Raw genomic sequence first — 23551 nt, 5'->3', positions numbered from 1 at the left:
GACATTTAAATAAATAAATGCGAAGGAAAATGCAGTAGTTAGTTGTTTATTTTACCTATCTGCTGAGTTTTCTTTGCAGCAAGCTACAACACAAACAGGGAGTTTACAGTACAAGCAAAGGGCAAGACAACGCAAACTCTGTTATAACATCATTATCATCATCATATCCTTAGAAAATAACCGGGAACTGGAGGGCTGGTGATACTGAAGAATGACACTGTGTGGGGGCTTCGAAGAGTAGAGTGTTTTTTTTTTTCCTTTCGTGCACTATTACGTTTCTTGCCGTTAAGGCCTGGCCAAACGGGTCCACTGAACATGTTAGTGTAACATCATCCAACATTGTTGAATCGAACATGTTGCACTCGTTTGGCCACCATGTTGTATGACGTTATAAGTTGTTGAACGAAGTTTGATTTCCATCAAACATCGTCTTGAACATCATCCAACGTTTCTTTTGTTCTAAGGTATGAACAATTATAGCGTTGCATTCGTTCGGCCATCACATTCAACAGTGTTGCACGCGCGCGTGCGCTGCGGCTATCGGTATCCATGGTAATGGTTAATGCGCGTTGGCACGTCAGTTTAAGCTACGGAATGGAGAACGAGCAAAGTCTTGAATGTCTGAGCGACGAAAGCATAAGCAATCTCTCTTCGAAAAGATAGCCTTTCTTGTGTTCAAAGCTCTCAGGGGCATGGCGCTAATGTATCTGCAGGATCTTTTGCAAGTCAAGACCCCGGGACGCTGCTCCCTACGCAGTGACGCCCTGGGTCTTCTCAAGGTTCATCACTGACACCTGTATTTTGCAAGACCTTTGGAGACCGGGCATTTGCTGTTGCAGTTCCCAGATTCTAGAACAGCCGTCCTCTTGCTATCAAAGAAAGTGACTCTATTGATAATTTTAAAAGGAACTTGAAAACGCCAACATAGCGAGAGTTTGTTTTCTAAGGATTCTGGAAATATTTTGGTTCCAGGCCCTTGAGTCCAAAATTCTGGATCCAGCCTGTTGCATTCGTTTGACCACCTCGTTCGACACTTTTCAACAGCGTCCAACAATGTTGGATGATGTTGGATCCGTTTGGCCAGGCCTGTATGGGTTAATGAAAAGATCCTGGAAATACTCACACACAGAAACTCCATGCAGTTTAATTCGAAATTTAAAAAACGTTGGCCAGATTTTATAATGACTAAAAAAATTAATGCCTTTATGGAATAAGGATTCCCTGATTTCAGCTGTACGCACGGGCGTATGTGAGTATATGCACGCTACGCCCCTGGTTTTTACCTAGGTTAAATTGGTGATCCTCGTTTCACCTACTGGTTGAATATGCGCTCTACCTACAATCAGTGGCAAACGTCTTGGGACACTCACCAGTTGAAGTTGGTTTTCTCTCTGAGTTTGAAAAATTGCCCCCTCCCCCCCAGAACAATGTTTCCAATAGAGAACATACATTTTCTTGTCTATTTCAACATTGATTGGGGGGAGTGGGGGGGGGGACTTTTATTTTGAAGCTTTCAGTGGAATTTTGACAGTTTTATGCTTAGTTTCTGAAGTCTGAGAGGTTTTCAGGCCCATTCTGACACTAGCGTCCCAACTACTTTTGCCACTGATTGTAGGTTAAAGCAGCTATCAACCTCCTAAAAAGAATTGAAGACATCTATACCTTCATTCAAGCTCTGTCTAACGCATCTCAACACATCTTCTTAATGTTTCGGATGATCTTACAGGGCCAGAGGTTTCTGTATTCATACACTTAAGCATACTTTATTTTCCTTGCATTTGAAATATGCGGAATGCAGGTAACACATTTTTACTTGCGGACACACGAAACCGAGAAGGAGTTTTCATTTTTCCGCGTTTTGGAAACTGGTTTCGAAAATTACAATTACAATTCATGTTGCGCCCGTATAAAAATTGATCATAAGACTATTAAAAGCAAATTTGTGTATGTAATCCTTTGGCTTGTTTTTTAGTCTTTCTTAGAATGAGTTAGGCAGTTTGAAGCGCTACCGCAAGCTGTAGAATAGTATACAGTATCCATTATTCTCCTCTTGTGCAGTTTTATTATACCCAAGCATCTCTCTTCGTTCCTTTGAGTCGAACATGGCACCTGTCTTCCAGCTAAAAATTTCCGGTTCAAGTCATTCTCACCCACAAATGCGATACGATATTTATCTTCTGCGTTTTTATGTGAAACCACAAAAAACACAAAGAAAACGTCGAAAGACTCAGTTTTACTTTTGGAAACAAGTTTCGAACAGGAAGTCAACTGTGATTGCAATACTAACTTTTCAACCTATTTAATTTATAAATGCAGGATATTACTGAACTTTGTTAATTTATGTTAAAGTGCCCCTAACCCTTCAACTTATTTTTTGGGGGTAGATTTTGACATCTTTCAAGAACTCATTTTCAAAAAAATTTCACAATCCTTATTTTCTTACGAGCGCTTGAAGTTAGTGAAATTTGTAATATTCTGCGCGCTATAAGCCCCGCTGGACAAATTATTCTCTCGTGGGCTCGTTAGGAACAAGCCAATGAGAAGCGTCTGATATCTAACACTTTTTTTTTAGCTGTGACGTAAGAAAAGGACACCATTCCATAACATAAGAGTGCGAGTTCGAAGATTATTTGTGAATACGTACAATTGGTCTGAAAATATGTCCTCTTCTAAAGAGTTTTCCGACTCAAGTACGGAAGAGTATCTTTCGGACGATTCGGATTGCCTGGATTTTCAAGAAACAGAGACGGAGCAACGAGAAAACCAAGAACTTCTATCAGAAAGTGCGACTACCGACAGGGAATCAGGCAGCGAATTGCAAGCCTACGTGGACGAGCCTCTCACGGATGAAGAATGACTCAAAAATTAAAAACAACAACAAGAAGAAAAAAACAAGCAAGAAGAAGTTCTTAAGAAGCGGATAGCAGACGAAACCAGCGGACTTCAGCCCTCGGATCGCTATCAGAAGGAATCTTATGCATCCCGATTCCTTTCTGTTTATTGTTAGAGTTGCTGCATCCATAAACCACGCACGTTTCAACCATTTTCTCTGTGTTCTCCGCTAATCTTTACACATCCCAACAACTCAAGCTTGCACGATGTCCTTTTCTTACGTCACGCTCGATACTTTGGCCGAGTGGGGGACTAATGCGAACGATATGTGAAAAAAAAGTCAAGACCACCTCCACTTTCAGCGGTCGTAAAAAAAGCCCGGATTCAATATTTTTGAATTTTTTTTCGAAAATAAGTTCTTGAAAGATGTCAAAATCTACTCCCAAAAAATAAGTTGAAGGGTTAGGGGCACTTTAAGCAAACATGTTTTCCCGCCCAACGATTTAACTGTCTCGCCCGATGAAAACTGGCAAATTTACGTTACGCAATTATTTGGCTTGTTATTAATCTTCCCCTCTCTTTCTCAGAATCAGGTAGGCTATTTTTCAGGGCTAACTCAAGCTGTAAAGCAATATCGAGGAGCGCGCTTTGTATCTAGCCTGTGGTGAAATTTATTCATACCAATTTTATACAGTCTTCCAGCTAAAAATTTCTGCTTCGAGTCATTTGCATTTGCAGAAAGATGATTTTCAAGTAAGGTACGACTTTTTTCTTGTAGATTTTTACTGGGTTGCCAAACCCAGTCGGAGTCTCGGTTTCATTACTGGGTTGCCAGTATGGCAAAACCCAGTCGGAATCTGTCTTTAATTTCGTCGTTTTTTTTATTTTTCGTTTTCTTTTTTTTATTATTTTTTTCCGTGTCGGTAAAAGTCTTGCCTGTCACTCCCCTGGTAAGTGGTGTCTTTGTGCATAGAGCCTTCTGCGCGCATTTTCTTAAGATCGAGAGGGTAGTGGAACTGCGTAGATTTCTCTGGTGGACACAGTAGAATCATCAACTTAGCCTGCAATGGCGTCGAAAGTCATGTAACGCGAATGGCGTTTTAGTGGATCCTTAAACAAAATATGCCCTTATGGAGCTCAATGATGGAAAGTCAGTTGGATAAACTAGGCAGCCGGTGAAATACCACCACCTGGAATCTCAAAAGCGACGAGTAATGGACTTCGACAACAATCTATCGCCCGTCGAGCCGAAATGAAAGTGAGCTGTATTTACCTGAAGTACATGATAATTTGACACGATTGAGGTTCTTGTTTTCATGCACCCAATGAAATAGGAAGAGGTTTTCGCCTCTAAGAGCAAATATGTTGTTTGTTTCAATAAATTTTTTGCTGGAAAAAGGATTCTGTGGTATTTTCTGCCTTTGTGAATTATAATATGTTGTGTATTGAATTTTCGAGCTTAAGGTTGAAATGTGATATGGGAGAAGTTTTTTAGTATTGCTCTGTAAGCAGGAAGGGTTCACAGGCCTGTTGGAAGCGTGCTTGAGTTTCAACAAAATGAGCCCCAAAATTAGTGAAAAATTGTGACGCAGATGAATAATAAAGTAGCTGCTATTTCCAAAATGATGGAATCACCTGGTGATAAATAACCTCGTCTTGGAGAGTAAATTTTTGACTTTGCAGAAACAATGGTGGGCGATTGTGATCTTTGTTTTGAATTCGCTCATTTATTGTCAAACTTTATAACACTTGACAGAAAAATAAACTTACTAAAACCCGGTATCTTGCCATCACTTCACACAGATGCTTCACTGTTTGGCAAGTAAACATGCCGCGGTAACTTAATCACGGCGCCTGCTGAATTCCGACGATGTCACTTTCGATTTGCGATTTATTTGTGCAGCCAAAACTTACAATAACAAAATTGAACGTAGCAAAAATCTCCCAAAATGTTTGTCGCTGATCGTAACTGTTTATATTCTATATTCACGGTTCAAAATTAATGTTGTTTTCATGTTGTAAATATGTTATTCTCGAGCCACCGTCCTGGAAACTTCCTTCTGCTCTTTCTAAAAAGTGTGTATCAATATTTATTTACTTTTGCATCAATATTTGTTTTTGCATAAAGCAAGCTAGCAAAATATGTACCTTGCTGAATTTGTATTTGTTAACGTTAATAGCATTTTCGGTCCAATGCTTCTGTTTTACGAAGGGGTATATGTGAGATGCTCAGAGGGCACGCGTAAACTTGTGGTGTAAAGAAGTTTATCAACATGTCAGCCCAGAAGCCGATGTTTCTCACTTCCCATTTATTTTCTTCAATCTTTCTGGGTTCAGTACTTTGCTAGTAACCACATGTCTTCTCAGGCTATTTACCCAAGTCTTGCCTGTCACTCCCCTGCTAAGTGGTGTCTTTGTGCATAGAGTCTTCTGTGCGTATTTTGTTAGGTTTCAGGGGGCTGGGGTAATGCGCAGCTTGCTCTGCACAATTAACCTGTAATGGCGTCGAAAGTCATTGTAACGCGAATGGCGTTTTAGGACATCTTTAAAGAAAATATACCCATATGGGGCTCAAGAATGGAACGTCAAGACAGGTGGTAAAACATAAAGATCTGGAATCTTAAAAGCGACGAGTAATGGACTTCGACAGCGTGAATCTTTCGCCCGTCGAGCCGAACTCAAAACGAGATGCTTCCGTGAAGCATACACTGGGTTGGCTGTGGTACGTACTACAGAAAATCAGAAGGCCCTGAATTGTGTGGTATTGAAATACAGCATTCCAGTCTCTGAAGAATAACAAATAAAAGAGAAGCGAGAAACATTGGCTTCTGGGCTGACATGTTGATAATTTTCAAGTTCCCTCACAACCTCTTTGCACCACAAGTGTGCCCTCTGAGCATCTGACAGCTTTGTAATACTAAACTTCACTGAAGTCAAGCCCTGTTGAGCGGGGTTAGTCTTAGGATGGGAGACCAAAACTATAAACCCCTCATAAAAAACAGAAGCATCTGACCGAAAATACTATTAACCCTAACAAATGCGAACTCAGCAAGGTACAGATTTTGTTAGCTTGCTTTATGCAAAACAAATATTGATGAAAACGCCAATAACTATTGATAGACAGTTTTTAGAAAGAGCAGAAGGAAGTTTCCGGGACGGTCGATCGAGAATGAAATATTTACGAAATGAAAACAACATTAATTTTGAACCGTGAATATCGAATATAAAAAGTTACGATCAGCGATAAACATTTTGGGAGATTTTTGCTACGTTCAAGTAAATTGCAAAATCGAAAGTGACATGGCCGGAATTCAGCGGGCGCCGTGATTAAGTTACCGCGGCATGTTTACTCGCCAAACAGTGAAGCATTTGTGTCGAATGATGGCAAGATACCGGGTTTTTGTAAGTTTCTTTTTCTGTCAAGTGTTATAAAGTTTGACAATGAAATGAGCGAAGTCAAAACAAAGATCACAATCGCCCAACTCTTGTTTATACAAAGTCAAAATTTACTCTCCCAGACGCGTACGACGTTATTATCACCAGGTAATTCCATCATTTTGGCAATAGCAGCTACTTTATTATTCATCTGCGTCACAAGTTTTCACTGATTTTGGGGCTCATTTTGTTGAAACTCAAGCACGCTTCCAACAGGCCTGTGAACCCTTCCTGCTTACAGAGCAATACTAAAAACATTCTCCCATATCACATTTCAACCTTAAGCTCGAAAATTCAATACACAACATGATATTATAATTCACAAAGGCAGAAAATACCACAGAATCCTTTTCCAGCGAAAATTGTATTGAAACAAACAACATATTTGCTCTTAGAGGTGAAAACCTCTTCCTATTTCATTGCGTGCGAGAAGACAAGAAACTCAGTTGTGTCAAATTACCATGTACTTCAGGTAAATACAGCTCACTTTGATTTCGACGGGCGATAGATTGTTGTCGAAGTCCAGTACTCGTCGCTTTTGAGATTCATGCCTAGTTTATCCAACTGACTTTCCATTATTGGGCTCCATAAGGGTATATTTTGTTTAAGGATCCACTAAAACGCCATTCGCGTTGCATCATTTTCGACGCCATTGCAGGCTAAGTTAATGATTCTACTGTGTCCACCAGAGAAATCTACACAGTTCCACTACCCTCTCGATCCTAAGAAAATACGCGCAGAAGGCTCTATACACAAAGACACCACTTACCAGGGGAGTGACAGGCAAGACTTTTACCGACACGGAAAAAAAAAAAAAAAAAAATGAAAAAAATGAAAAAAAATAAAACAAACAAACTAAACGCAGACCTCGACTGTGTTTGCCCATAGGCAACCCAGTAATAATAAGCTGTACTTCTAATATTTCTCCAAGGTGGTGTTACGTACAACACTGAAACCAAATGGAAATTTCTCTGGTAACTTACGGATTCAACAAAGACAGAGAAGGAATCGAACACCACTGTGGCAGGGGCACCCAACGAGATTCTAGTTCAAAACCACTTAAACATAGCATTGTTTAACGTATTTTAGTATTTAAACTGTAGATATAGGCATATTTTTATCCCCTAAAATTTTTTCATCTGTTCGGACTTCCTAGCTGAAAGTCTAGTGATCCGAAAATTATAGGGATCCAAAGTTACCTTTTCGAAAATTTCAGCCAGAAAAAAGTCTCCCGAAAATTCTAGGTGACCTTTTTAGGGTAACAATCCGTTAAAAATGGGCAATTCTACCATTTTTCAGATGTTCGAAAATCCTAGGAGAGGCAGGCAAGCAAGAAATTCTACAACAAATGTTCCGAAAATTCTAGATCTCAAATCGTCTTCCGAACAGATATTTTCCGAAAATTGACGTTGGGTGCCCCTGCTGTGATCTCTGTTGAGTGTCTCACTGTGTTTACTCACTGAAGTCTCATCTATTTAAAGTTTGCCTGTTTGTCTGGCAAGTAACATTTATTTTCTACTCAACTCTGCAAAGGTTAAAAAAAATTGGAAATGCGACAGTGAAAAATTATTTGAATGAAAGCTTGTCTATTTTGTGCTTTATTATTTACGGTCAAGGTTCTTTCGAAAAGGGTTTGATGTGAACTGTCAGAAATTTATTTAATTGCATATGCTTTGTGATTGTGTGTTTCGCTTGCATGCACGCAACTGAAATAGGAAGTGTTTCTTGCCTCTTATAGCAAATATGTTGCTTGTTTCAATGAATGTTTCGCTGGAAAATATTTCTGTGAAATTTCTAGCTTTTGTAAATTTATCATATTGTGTAATTTTCGAGCTTAGCAAATTTGCATACATGTGTTGAAATGTGATACGGGGAGAATTTTTGTGGTAACGCATAAGTCACGAAAATAAACAGGTCTGTTGGAAGAGTGCTTGAGTTTCAACAAAATGACCCCCAAAATCGGCAAAAGATTGTGACGCTGATGAATAATAAAGCAGCTGCTATTACCAAAACGATGGAATTACCTGGTGATAAATATCCTTGTCTTGGAGAGGAAATTTTTGATTTTCCAGAAACAATGGTCAACCTCTGAGAGTTGGGCGATTGTGATCTTTGTGTTGAATTCGCACATTTCTTGTCAAAATTTATAACAATTGAAAGAAAAAGAAAGCTAACAAAACAAAAACCCGGTATCTTGGCATCATTTGACACAGATTCTTCACTGTTTCGCGAGTAAACATGCCGCGGTAACTTGATCACTGCGCCCGCTGAATTCGATGTGCGATTTACTCGGTGCTGAGCTAAAAGTACAATTACAACAAAACAACTAAAACCTCCCAAAATGTTTTTCGCTGATGGTAAGTTTTTATATTCGTGGTTCAAAATTAATGTTGTTTTCATGTCGTAAATTTTGTTACCGATGGCAAAATATTTTATTCTCGATCGACCGTCCTGAAACTTTCTTCTGCTCTTCTTAAAAACTGTGTATCCATATTTATTTACTTTTACATCAATATTTGTTTTGCATAAAGCAAGCTTACAAAATCTGTATCTTGCTTGGTTCGCATTTGATAGCATTAAAATAGAATTTTCGGTCCTATGCTTCTGTTACTGAGTGGTATATTTCTTAGGTCGGCCATCCAGATACTAACCCCACCGGATAGAATTAAATTCACCTTTAAACTTTTGTTACAAAACTGTCAGGTGCTGTCAGTGCACGCTTACACTTATGGTGGAAAGAAGTTGCATGATCAACATGTCAGCCCAGAAGCCAATGTTTCTCGATTCCCTTTTATTTTCTTCAATCTCTCTGGGTTCAGTACTTTGCTAGTAACCACATGTCTTCTCAAGGGGCTATTTATCTAAGACTTCTACCATGGCGCTACAATGATAGACAATACCAAAACAATATCGTGCACTGTTAGAGCTACATATTACGCAAGGACAACTTGAATCTCCTGGAAGACAACACACAGCTCAGTTGACATTATGGAATAAATCGCTGTGTTACTTCACTACCACACGTAAGCAATGCGTGTCAACTTTTTTTAAAGAGGACAGGAATTTCTTCTTTCTGGCAAATGATTAATTAATAGGCCGGTAGCCAGGTTTTTAACCTCAGAAAAGGATGTGTTTCGTCGTACGAACGTGTGAGGACCTGTGAGCCAAAGAGCCTCTGCTGGTATGACTTCTCTGTGTTCCCTTAAATGGTCTTAATGACCCCCCCAACTTGAAAAAAATTGCCTGGAACGCTGCACGTACCGAAGGCAACCCAGTGTACCCTCACGGAGGGTCTAGTTTACATGAAACCTTGAAAGAAAACGTAGCAAGATTTTTGCTTTTTGAAACTCAGGCTGGTTTCGAAAATTACAATTTCAATATTGCACATGATATGCACTTGATGTTTAACCTTCCCCGCATGTTTCCCAGAATGAAGTTAGCTGTTTTGTAGCTCCAACTCAAGCTGTAGAATAATAGTATCCGGGAGCGAGCTTTCCCTCTGTGGTCCAGTTTGTTCATACCCAGGAATCTCTCCTCGTTCCTATGAGCAGAACATGGCACCTGGCACCTGCCGTCTTCCAGCTAAAAATTTCCGATTCAAGTCTTTACCTCTCGAAAATGATTTTGAAGTAAGATAAACCCGATACAAGATTTCTCTTCTACATATTTTTTACATGAAACCAGAAAACTATTTTAGCAGCCTCATTGCCCACCTCTCAAATTCAGTCTTATATCGGGTAAAAATACTAAGTATATTCTTTAATTAGAACGAAACGCGTATCAAGGAAAAAACGAATCTCGAAGGCTCACCTGGAAAACCGGACGAAGAAATCTTCCCATATAAATCATGAAAGAGATGACCGAAAGCGATACTGCAACTTAACACACGGACAGAGGGGAAGTTTTCGGTTGATGCTTATGCACCTGTTCGGTGCACACGCAGAGATCTCGTATGAGGGGGAATGTGAACTAGTTTTCTAATTCAATATCGCTGACCATATGACGCTCTCTCATTGGTTCATTTATATTTTGCCGCAGCGACTTGTTGCCGGAAGTGTACATGTGGTTTAATTTTGCTCTTGGTTGAATTTTTTTTTTGAAACCAGCTCATATTTTTCTAACCAGTTTGTTTTTTCAAACCAGGCATATTAATTTTAAACCAGCTTATTTATCAACTGTCTGAAAAGGGACTTTTATCTTTTGGGGTGTAGTTTAAAAATAGGGGCATGGCTTTTGGGGGAGGGGGGAGGGGGGTATGAAAACAAAACATCATTGGAAGATTGATCTCTTCCTCCCGGCACCTTTCACCTTTCCCTTCTTTTCTGATTATCCTCACTCAGATTCCCATTCATGTGTACATTAACCATTACAAACCCTACTTACAATCTTTTACAGTAAGTATTACCTTTCTGCGTCCCACTCTTCCCTCGGGTAACATTCGTAGTCATTTGCATAATCATAAGCGAGAAATGCAAAAAATAGCCTGCGATGTACTATACCGTAAATGATCTAATAAGCGCCCCGGGCGTCTATAAAATCTTAGGGGTCTTAGTGGGGCGTTAAATATACGAAGCGTTTATTAGAGAGAGGCGTTTATTTCACTTCAACAGTAACAGCTGGCGGAGTAACATAGGAAACGAGTTTGTGAGTAGGCCGGACTAATCTCATCCGCGCTAATGCAAAGCCTGTACAGTTAATAGTTCAATATCGATGTCTTCATCGTCAACTGGATCAGCTATGGCATCGTTGGTCTCTTAGATGTCCGAGTCAGTAATAACCTGGAAAGGGTTTGGGTAATTGGCTCATTGAATACGGAGAGTTGTGCTTGTAACTGCTCCGATCCGGCTTCACAAGATTGGTCTTCCTTTAAGCAATGAATCATTGGATCTTCAGAGCCATCAACTGCAAGATTCAACGCACAGGACATGAAAGACTTTGCAATCACATCTTCAGAGAGCCGTGACCAGGCAGTCATTACTATTCGACAACAGTCTTCCTTAACGGCAGTCGCATGTTTCCAGCTTCTGTGTATTCTTGAACAATGACATATTAGTTGAGTACAGAAATTAGTGAGATAAAAGAGCATTATCTGTACTTTGAAATTGAGATTAAACAAGAAGCAATTCGCAAGCGATTGCTAACTAAGCAAGCAAGAAACTAAACAAATTTCACAGTTTTTAATAAACTATGGAGCGTTTTCATGGTTTTTATCAAAGGCGATTCTTGGTGGGCGAGGGGACGTCTATTAGACATGGGGCGTTTATCAGAGGGGGGCGTCTAATACAAACTTTACATCTCACGAGGGGCGTTTATTAGATGCGAGGCGTTTATTTGAAAGTGGGCGTTTCAGCTTGAAAGAGCTTGAAAGAGAGGTTCTGAGGACAAAGGCAAAGCAAAGTGGATGATATGCAAATATTTCTTCCATTCATTCCGACGTGTTTCTATTTTTTATGTCCTCCCTGCCTCACTATCAAGCTCAATATTTGATATTTTGACAATGGCTTATTTGTCCTGACATCCCGGGAGTCATGTCAGAATATTCATAAAAAGCGAACAGTGCTTACTTTTCATCAAATCTCCTAAGAACTATGGCTTCAAACTGTGACGATTCCACTCCAAATTGTGTAGACAAAATGGAATTTCTTTCTGCGCTGCACAGCCTTAAAGAACAACAAAAGACCAGTAAATCTGAAATTACTTTATTCGTAGACGACAATTTCTATGAGCGAGCAACAAGATATCTCGTCGCTAAAGAAAGAAGAATTCAGATGAAATCGAGAAGATCATGGGAAAATCAGAGGTACAGACCATCAAAAGAAAAAGTGGACGGTGCATTCGAACAACGAAATCATTACTTGTGACAACAAAGTGGTTCTTTCCAAGAGTCAGCTTCATGAAAATCTATTGTTTGGACATGTCGACTGCATGCAAAACACAAACCAATTACCAGTAGAATAAAAAAGGTAACCAATCCATTATAAGCACCGTCATTTTTGTCAATGCTGGAGATTGACTTGATGAACTTTCGGAATTTACCGTGCACATGTCGAAATCCTCACAAGTGGGTGATTAATCTTATCGATCATCATACAAAGTTTGTCAATTCACATCCACTACATGCAAAATCAGCTGACGAAGTTCTCGATGCCGTAAAGAATTTCTTCTTTTCCTATGGATACCCGAAAAAAAATCTTACAGACAATGGAGGTGAATTTTTCAATGCGAAACTCAAATTATTTTGCGAGGAAAATCAAATCGAGGTGTCCCATGGAGCGGCAAGAAATCCAACCACACAAGGTCTTGTGGAAAGAAGCAACAAAACATGGAAAGAAAATATGAGGTCAATAATTATGGGGTCACATAACAAGAACATTGAAAGATGGTGCGACTACACAATGCAGGCTTCATATACTATGAACACCACTCTCCACACGGCACTAAAACGGTTTTCGGAATAACGGCTTTCGGAATAACGGCACACCGTGAGAACCACCACAACACTGATGAAGACATTAAATGTCAAGGGGAAGCCACTGAGCTAGCCTCTAGTAAAAACACTTTAGACAATGATCAGTGTGAAACTGTTGAAAGAGCAGCCAAACGCCAGGAGATACGTGAACGACAGAGTCAATACAATGAAGAAATGGTAAAACAAACCAGACAATCAAGGAAGGCACCTTCCAAGATCGATGACATGGTTGCTATCAAAATAGACAGGGTAGACAAAACTGACGAGTCCTGTACACCAGAATATGCTATTGGGCAAAATAATAGATTAGGAAGGACTATGCTAAAATAGTTACTCCACAAGGAATCATTAAGAGGTTTATTTCATTTTCAAGGTTATAGCCTTGCACTTCGAGGAATGTGACACTCGATTATTGCAATGAAATTTCGTTCACAGGTGCTTGCAAGCAAGCTAACAATACTTGTCAGTAGCATTTGTTCAGTTTGCAAATAAATGAAGTAGCAACAATTTGTTTTGACTTTATTTCTTGTATTCAGATTAAATTAAAGCAAATGAATCTGTACATTTGGTTACTTTAGTGGACGGTGTCTGTTACCCAAACCTCATTACTTAGTTAACCAGTCAAAAATCCTCTTATTAGGCCTAAATACCAACCCATTTTATGACCCCAACCCTAACGTTAACCTTCTGAAAACAAACTGCAATTTCAAAATGACAACCCTAAACTCAAACTGACGCACTCCTTAGGACTAAATGCACTATAGTGACCATGATTCACACATGTTTGAAGCTAACCATTCAAAGGCGCTTCAGATCCACATTGGTGAGAGGGGAGTGCTCTTACCACTGCGCCATCCCTGCACCCCAGTTCAATAATTGAACTGGTTTGAAAAAAACAAGCTGGTTTGAAAGAAATATTCCAGTTTGAGAAAATTTAAACCAAAAATCAAATTTAACCACAGCATACACACGGTGCGACAACGCTACTTTCGGTAATTTTGTCGCTGGGAGTCCCAACTGGGTGCTGAGGATCTAGCCAGCGTGCTAGTCTTTGCGCAGCTTTTTCAGCTTGCTTGCTCTGACGCTCTTGAGCCTGGTGAGCAGGAGACGGAATAAGAACATCTATGGCCCTCTTTATTTGACGACCATTCAAAAGCTTAACTAGGAGAATAGCCACAAAGTAACGGTGTCCTCCGGTACTGCACGAGCAAACGCAGAAGAGAAACTCTGGCGGGTGTTGCCGACTTTGTCAGTGATCTTTTGAACGTCTGAACCGGCCTTTCTGCTGCCTGTTAGTTGCCGGGTGATATGGGGCTCCCGTCAGATGCACAAACTCTCTTGACTTGCACCATTCCAGAAGTTCCTCCGATGTGAAAGTCGTTGCATTATCCGATACCAGGGTATGCGGATAACCGAAATGTGCAAAGTCCTCCAGTAAGTCGATGGTAGCTTTGGAAGACGTAGAACTGGTTTGGTGAATACATGGGTAATGGGAATACGCATCCGTGTGTAGCAACCAATTAGAACCTAGGAAATTGATAGCGTGGTCAACGTGCACTCGGCTCCAAGGTTTCTCTGGAAACATCCAAGGATGGACAGGAGATTTTGGCGGTTTTTTCTGATGTTCAGCACAAGCTTGACATGCCCTACTGAGTTCGAAATTCCACAATACAGGAATCTATCCCCGGCCAGTAAAGTGGCGTTCTTGTTAATAGATAGATAGATAGATAGATAGATAGATAGATAGATAGATAGATAGCTTTAATTCAAATCATATGCCAACCCTCTAAGGCTGAATTGCATGAATTTACAAATACATTTGATACAAAACTTAAAATATGAAAATGCACTAATTTTAAAAAATCTACAAAATTGTACTTTTGAGTTCTAATTTATAAAATTATACTTCACAGGTGACTTATACTTTATACAAAACTGCTAACGCCTGCACATAGATGGCATAAATGTGCTAGAAAAACGCTTGGTACGCATGACTGGATTTGCAAAGTGGCTTTTTCTTCTGAGGTTGTAATAACAATAGTTCTTGGGAGAGAGAAAATGATGCAACTTATGATCTGGATTAGATACAATAGAATCAAAAAAATCTTTTACATTGATCTATGCGTCTGTCCTCTAAAGATGCCACGTTGAACATTGACAGGCTGTCATCGTAAGAAAGGCCTGGCGAAATAATTGATAGTGCACGTTTTTTAATGCGTTCAATATCCTTACTAAGTAGTCAGGCAGTGCGTGATGGAACAGAGGGACACAATACTCTAGAACTGGCCTTATACAAGTAAGATAGAAACAAATGATATCGTGTGCTGGAAGATTTGCACGCTTAAGTAATATAAGAAAGTATATTCTCTTGTTGGCCTTTTGGATTACATCCAAGACGTGACAATTCCATTGGAGCGTGTTGGTTATGGTAACTCCTAACAATTAAACACTATATACGCGTTCGAGTTCTTGAGAGTTCACAGTAACTGCGTCAAAGTGAGATGTTTAACCTTCTTAAAGTCAATAACGAGTTCCTTGCACTTATCTGCATTCAGCTGGAGCTTGTTGATTGTCCACCACTGCTCAAGAGCATTAACAGCGACCTGCATTCGACTTTGACCTGCTCTTGGAACCACCTCAGCGAGCGAGGTGTCATCCACATATTTCCATGCGTCAGATCCAGAAGGGTGGAGATCATTGATCACTAAAATGAAGAGCCAAGGGCCGAGTTTTGTGCCCTGGGGCACGCCTGATGGAACGGTGCCCCATTCGGAGAAGCAATCACTAGATAGCTTCACTCGCTGGCGCCTATCCATGAGGAAGTCGCAAACCCAACGGGCAATTCCGCGAGGAATGCGCAAACCCAGAATTTTGGCAGCTAAGATACTATCTATCAGGTCGAAGGCCTTTCTGTAATCCAAGCACACCACTCGCACCGCTGAGCTAGTCCCATCCGTTGCTTGCGCCCACGTATTATTGAAATGAGGGCATGTAGAGTTGAGGAATTGGGGATAGCGCCAAATTGGTTAGGATCAATCGACTCCAAGACTGCGGGCCCAATATATTTGCTAACCACAAAGTCCTCTGCTAACTTGGACAGAGCCGGTGTCAGGGAGATAGATCGGATATGCTTGGCGATGGTAGTCAATGGCTTTACTTTCATCAGAGGTGTGACGTCGGCATCCTTCCAGGACCTTGGGAGTTTCTGCTCAGCGAATGATGCATTCAGAATGTCACAGACCGAAGAAGTTATAAGGTCAGTATAGTCCCGAAGAAGCCAGTTGTTGATGCCATCAGGTCCGCCGGCCTTCCTCGGATTCAGCTCCAAAAGACCTTTACATACCTCTGAGGGGCTTACTGTTAAGAGCTCAGAGTCGTCCGCAAGTGGGGGGAGACACGAAAGCGGCGTATAATCCTTCATCGGTTGAAGAAAAGCCGAGTTGATCACGTTTGCAATGTCCTGATTAGAGTGTGCCGCGATCACGTCAAGGTGTAAATTCGAGCGCAGTTGGGCCTTGGCTTGTCCTTGAAGCAAAGGTTTGCGGATGAGTAATACAGGAGTGTCAAATTCATTGAATTAGGTTTTCCGCCAAACACCACGTTTGATTCCTACCTCGTATGATTGAACTAAGTCTTCCTGAAGTGCAAATGCAATCGTTCTAGATTTGCAGAACATTGGCTTCCCTTTGCCTTTGAACTTCACCTCCAACTAAAAGTCTTTAAGTTTTCCCAGCTCAGGCTTGAAGACATCAGGAAATTCTTCACATAATCTGCGATATTCATTTTGTAACTTCCTGTCAGTTTCTAAATCTTCAAACACAACGCGACAAACTATCGACGAGCCAGGAATGTTCTGTTGCATTAGGTTGTCCACTGATATTCCAAGATGCTCAATGGCACTACGTCCTAGCAGGTAGAGTTTGGGTAATTCCGTCACATTAAATCCTAAAGCCTGTCGGGTATCTTCGGTCTCCGCTTGCAGGGCAATGGTTCCTAAAACTGGTAACTCGTGCTGACTAGCCGACTCAAAGTGTTGGTAAGGCTCCTGTAGTTCAGGTTTCCCAAGTGCACTCCAAGCATTTTTTGCCAAGGAAGTTGTCTCCTCCTCCTGTGTCCACTTCGAATTTTACCGTGTGTTGCCCTTCCAACTTGAGCGGTAAATGAAGTTCAGGAACTTGAATCCTGTTAATTGCTGTTGGCTTTAAGATAGTGACGATCTTTTGGGTTTTTTTCCTCTCACACCTCAGAATGTTGCTGTCTCGCTTTTTCTTTAAACAGGCAACCTCCAGGTGTCCTATCTTACTACAATAATGGTGGTGCGCTTAAATCGACATTCCTTTGGACTGTGCCCAGGCTTGCCACATCTTATGCATGTGGCCGGGAAAGACTGGGACTCAGGCGAGGCAGACTTCCCTTTCTGGTTTGGCTGAATCTTGTTGATGTCTTGCTTTGGGTGTGGCCCATGAACAGTTTCCTTGGCCACCTTTAAGGGGTCTTCGGTTACGATCGCTATTTGTATAGCTCTTGCTAAAGTGAGTTCATCATCCTTTGACTTTAAATACCGCCTTTAGCACAGCTTCGTCATTGAGAGAACAAATAAACCTAGTTCGCAAAGCTTCGTCGAATGGATCTTGAATCGATGAAAAATCACAGATTACTGCGTCCTGACGAATGCGTGCTACAAGTTCCTGGATTGTTTCATCCGGTTTTCTGTCCACGTGACTCCAAAACTTGCAACGTTCACGAACAATAAAACGCTTTGGGTGAAATTGTTCAGTCATGAATTCCGAAATCTCTTTGATGTTAAGCTGATTGACATTCTTTGGTGGAGTTTGCTGGCCAGCGAGGTTAGTAAGAAGTTTATATGTAAACGGTGTCTGGTTGGTCAAAGACACAGATGTCTTCTTTTCGCTCGGAACCGAATGTGCATCGGCAAATGTACTGAACCGCGCCCAGTAATTCGTCCACAATTCAGACGCTGAGTTGAAAGCAGAGAAACTTGGTAAGGCGGCCGTTAACGACTTAGCCGTTTCTTTTCACTTAGATTTCTGGGCTCAAGAGAGCTTGGATTTTTTCCTGATGTCGCTTTTCGTGAGCTTGCATCATGAATTGTTGTTGTTGAATTTTCTGTTGAAGTAATTGCAGCAATTCTTCTCTCGCCGCATCCAAATTTTCGAATAGCTTCAATGGGCTGTAGAAAAAACGTTTAAAACTTGAAAGTAACAAAGTCCTGTTCAAACAATATCGACAGTTGAATTAATCCCATTCTCGTCGCCAAAAATCTATTGTGTTCTTCACCTCACAGTGATTTTACAAACACAGTTTAATTTAAACGGAAAACATCCAACATTCAACATCCAACTTTTCACCTAGAGCAAAAAGCATATATATATATATATATATATATATATACATATACATATTCTTAAATCCTAAAGGAATACAGGGGTAACAATGCAATCAAGGACCCATTCAATCCAAAAAAGCATCAAAGTTGTACACAATTGTACACAACGATCAGTCTACACAATACTGAATCAGTTCCACAACACCTGGGATAGTAATTTATTCAGGGATACCGGTGTCTACCATTAAAACACCTGGCCTCGGTTGTTCAAAAGGTGGATAACGCTATCCACCGGATAAATCACTATCCATTGGATTCGCGCAATTGGTTTCGCTATTGCTTTTCCACTGGATAGTGATTTATCCGGCAGATAGCGCTCATCATTTGAACAACTGTGGCCCGGAGATTGGCAAAAAAGCCTGGTTTCCATATGATCTGCAACGGTCTGCGACCATCGGAAGCTGTCTGCGTCGGTCTTTTCGCAGACGAACGTAACAGCAGGCAAATACGTAAAAATATTGAAGAACCGTTACCACGTTTTTATCCGTCGAAGACAGCAGTTCAGTCTGTCGAAAGCTCATAGCCTTTTTAAACTTTTTACCAGAGAACAATTATACTTAATTCTTAGCAGGCAAATGTTTTCATTTAAATCTGAAGCGATCGCAGACAAAGCAAGGAGAAAAAGGAGCGCACTTTCTTAAGGTCTGATTGGGCGTGTTTCAAGGCTCTTGAGTGAGGCTCGTGGCTCTTGAGTGAGGCTCCAGCACTTGGCTAAGTAGCCTGACTTCTGGCTGTTATACACAATTGTGGTCTCATTCACACAGAAGCCCTTCCAGCTAATCCTGCCAAGCCGACCACATGCTGGAAAGGTCAGACCACAACACCGGGAACACTGTCCCCTACTCTTTTCGAATAGTGTGTGGGATCTTTAACGTCCCGCAGAGTTAATGAACAAAGGTTGTGAGACGGGACCTCCGGCTTATCGTCCTTATCCGAGAAGACTAGAGAGTCTAACCATTTGCAGATGTAATTACAAAGGCAGCACTTTCTCCTCAGTTATTTAAAGACCCTGAGTGTTGGTCCGGCCGGAGTTGAACTCACGACCTCCCGGGTGACAGCCCGGTGCTCAACCAACTGAGCCACCGGTGCGCGGTGTCGAACAATAGTGTCGAACAATAGTGTCGCCGATAGGACACAGATCATCTCAGATACACGTTTCCATTAAAATTGTCTTAGTCGGAAGCGTCGCAATGGTCTGGAAAGTAGAACTAGATTCAACTTTCCCGATCATCCAGACCGTGTGCCGCAGATCGCCGCAGACGCCGGGGACAGATGTTTCCATATGTCTGCGACGTGGCGTAGACTTATCGGTGATCGTGTCGCAGACAAGCCAAGTCTTCCTGTGTCTCTTTGCTTAGGTAAGCAAATGTTAATATTGTTGTACTTTTTTATTTTGGTTTAAAGAGTCGCTGTTAGTATCACTGTGATAAATTTTGCTCTCAAAACCATGCCCAGTGCGGTACTTATCGGGCTTAAGTAAAAGTGAACTGTGCTGAATATTTCTTTTTCTCGCCTCACGGTTTTTTTTCCTGGTTGTAGATTGAATGATAATTGAGTGAGAACGTCTTTCATCAGCAAAATAATATCTGTTAATCTCAGCTTGCTTTTTGTTTAAATGTCTCTGAAGAAGTTGAGCAACAACTGGTTAATCAAACTGCCGGAGAAAGCTGGTACCGTCTACTTTGGAGATTTATTCTTCGATTCTGACAGCCGGAGAAAGCTGGCACCGTCTACTTTGGAGATTTATTCTTCGATTCTGACTCAGGAGACGAAGCAACGACCTTCCGATTACTAATTCGGATGCTCTACCACTGAGCTATCGGAAACTCGCAAGAGCTAGGACTCGGAGATAGTCGGAATGGAAAATTGACATCACTCCTACCCCCCAAATTAATAATGTGAAAATGGCGTGTTTTGGCCTTCAAGCGGCTTTATCCGTGACTCTGTTGTGACCCCAAGGTCAAACTGTGGGAAAGGAATGTTTTTTCGGGTAAGCAGGTGTTTGTAGGGAAGAGATGAAATGCCACTAACTAAAAACGACTGCGAGGAAGGCTATTGGATGGGACCAGGGAAAGTTAATCGTTGGAATTAATATTGACTAATCCCTCCCGTCACGGATTTATACAGGTAAATCCCTCATAAATAGTTCGAATAGTTCATATTAAGCTCCGTTGTTCCCTGCTGCCTGCTAAAGCCCTCCACTGGCCGTTCATGCCCAGCGGGTCTGTCTGCAAAATAAATGTTGTTGAATACTGAAGAAAAAGGAACGTTTAAATCATGAACTAATCAAGTTTAATCCCTAACTAAAGTACACATTCGTTCTTCATACGATGTCTATCTTGCACTTGTACATTATTTTAAGTACAGTAATTTTACTTTTATCTTTAAATAACGCTTTATACAGCTATGGCTCAACTTGCCTGTGCTTAATTAAGGCCTTTGGGTAGTCTATTTGCAAAAACATTCCCTCTAGTTTTTGTCCTGAGTAAATATGCAAGAGGTAAGGATTTGGGCAAGTTAAAAACCATTCGCTGCAACTTGTCAATATTTCCAATCTTACATCACTTTAGCACTATCAACAACGCAGCTATCACAAGAATTTGGTCAGCGCCGCCTACAAATGGCTTATTATATGGTAACATGGTGGCAGTGTAACAAGTCATTTAAAGAAATCGTTACAAGGAAGAAAACGTCTAGTCGTTTCCTCGGGACATAGTTAATAGAGGGGAATGGTTTGGAAGCTCGGCAAACATCAAAGGAGCAAACAAAGATGCGAAGATTTAGGTTGGAAAGTCCACGACCGTGCACAATCTTTTGTTTTGCGCTCATACACTATGCATGAATTACCAACACGTTTCTATTGGCTAGTTCCTCAGTACGGAGTAAACAACTATTGTGTTTTGTGCACGGTCAAGGCCAAAAAAGAGAACAAAAACCTACAACAAAGAAATTTGTCGGGTTTCATAACCATTCCCCTCTATCAACTATGCTCGGGGTGTGAATTTCCGTTCAGTTCGCGAAGACGTGCGCAAAAGCAGCAAGTGTTCCCCTCAAAACGCCTTCCATGAGATTACACAACGTCATTTGGTCGCGGGCGTTAAGGGTAACCGAATTCTGACCCCTAAAACTCACAAATCCTAAACACTCCCATAGTCTCTGTTATTTTCTGGCGTACTTTAGAATCCTAGAGGGTTTTTTTTAAGCCACATCCCCTCGTTTTTATTAGGCTTATATGCTCACCAGAGGGAACCCACAGTACATATTTTTATATCCGTTGGCGAGGACGAAAAACGTAACGAATTGTGGTGTAAGTTTCTTGTTTCTACCTCTGTTGTTTTGTAGAAGCTTTTGAAACTACTTTTGTTCTGGATATTAATATTGTTGTATTATTGAGGCACTTCAGAGATTAAGGCTATGCTCAACATTGTAATATTTTCGTATAACACTAGCAATTAATCTTATCTGGTTATTTCCAAAAGTTTTTTGCCGCTTTTTATGACACAAGGATATATGACCCCCCCCCCCCCCCCCCCTCTCACCCCCTTTCCACGGTGAAGACCGATATTGGCTTACAAACATGATCTTAGGGTCCTCGTTCCAGGCGGCTTGGTATGACCAAAAAGAGCTATTCCCTTTCAGATCGTTTTCCACCATAAGTCCATGATCGAACACTTCAGTTTCGTTCAGGAAATAAGCCCTGTTATAAGAACTCATAGAGTGTTTTCACCTGACGTCACAGTGGCCATGTTGGTTTACCCAACTAATCCTCCGGGAATTGAGCTCTATTTTCATGCAAACGTTTTCTTTTGTTTCGGTGAAAAAAACAAGGTTACTGATCACATGAGGGAAAACACTCTATAGGCCATTTCGGAGTCCGCACCTGCCTCCTCTTCAAAGCGAGTCCAAGTGCGAAGTTTTTCTTATGAAAAGTAGTTTTCATTCATGTTTAAAGTAAAACTAATTACCATCACTCGCTTTAAAGAGAAGGCAGACATAAACTCGGAAATGGCTTATTGCTATCAAAGTGAACTCCTTCTCAAAAAGAGATCGAATGATCTCAGAGGTGGTGAATTACGCGGGTCAGGTGATCATGAGTCACTGTTGAACATTTCGTGATAGGTGGTCATTTTGTCTCCCTCATCAGCAACACTTCTTGCGGGTACACGCCAATTGCCACACCCTTTGACTAATATTTCTTGCAACCAAGCCCATTGTTATAGTTCTAATCATCTTCACCAACACTTGCAATTTGGATTGAACGGCTCCAGCAAGAGCAAAAAATACTCTTCTTGAAACATCTGTCTTTCATTGTGTTACGTTGATTGGCTCTTACATTTTATGAAGAGCGCAAAGTCGGATCGGATATACACTTCATTTCCAGGTGTATGGTAAGCTTGCCTATTATGGAAAATGTAAGGGCTTTCTTTTGGAAATACCAAAACTACAAGAATTTAAACGTTAATTGCTTCAATCTTCTAGTGGTTTGCATGGAATATCGTTCGGATTCGCTGGCTGTATTGGCAGAGGAGTCAAAGAGACGTTGCCCGTAGAGCCACCGTTTTGGGAAACACAGAGTGTATTCGTGAAAGAGCCATCAGTGTTCGTGGGAGAGCTATCTATAAATTTCTCTTTTCCGATGTCAGTCCCTTGAAAGGTAACTATAGTTGGAATATCAATGGATTCTCGCATGGTTGTTTCACCAGTCTCGTCATCTAGAGAATCCGCCTTTAAACGATGCACCAACTGAAAAAAAAAAACAATTAATTCAAAATTAATTAGGTTTTTGACCAGTTTAAATTCAGAATTGTAGCACTCTGTGGGGATCAAGCAATTAAACCGCTTAGTTGAAGAGCCTAATTTCTTTTGTGTCCATTAAAATAAAGACTGTTTCAGGCAGGTTGGTTGATCAACTTTTTCAACAGGCAAAAAATTATCAGACCATTAGTGTAGGTAATCACATGATTTCGAGTGCAATTTGGAATAAATAAGCACCAGTAAATTTTTTCAAAGACGAACAAATTGAACGAGCCCATAGAGCGAAGTTTTTGAAAAAGAAACTACGAGTGCTTATTCATTCCAAATTGTACGAGAAAAATCCTGTGATTCCTTATTAATAATATTCGTGAAATAATCTCGAGATGACTTTGTCTTAAATAAGCAGAGGCAACGCACGCGTCACGCACCCCTAGTAGTCAGATTTGTGTGTTCTTACCTTTGGCAAAAAGATTAAAGATATCGTTGTCGTAGCAGGGAATATTATGCACAAGCTGAGCACAGCGTACAATTCTTTGTATTGCGTATCATCCAAAATGACGGATAAGAAAGCACCAATCGTGGATAAGACAACCACGTTGTACACACAAATACCAATGACACGCGAGTCGTTCAGGTGGGCGTAAACGACATTC

General features: G+C 40.8%; 1 protein-coding gene across 1 annotated transcript in view; it reads right to left on the bottom strand.

The window, feature by feature from the left end:
* LOC138006092 (gamma-aminobutyric acid type B receptor subunit 1-like) overlaps positions 1–10179 on the bottom strand; it is a 35812-nt gene extending 25633 nt beyond the window's left edge. Inside the window, exon 1 of the mRNA XM_068852259.1 lies at positions 10078–10179. The gene's annotated coding sequence lies outside the window, so the exon portion shown is untranslated. The remainder of the gene's footprint in view (positions 1–10077) is intronic.
* Positions 10180–23551: the final 13372 nt, after the last annotated feature.

The sequence above is a fragment of the Montipora foliosa genome, chromosome 1 (genome assembly GCF_036669935.1).
Source record: "Montipora foliosa isolate CH-2021 chromosome 1, ASM3666993v2, whole genome shotgun sequence".
NCBI lineage: Eukaryota > Metazoa > Cnidaria > Anthozoa > Scleractinia > Acroporidae > Montipora > Montipora foliosa.
The sequence above is the reverse complement of the archived record's forward strand: the minus strand, read 5'-3'. Positions and strand labels throughout refer to the sequence as shown.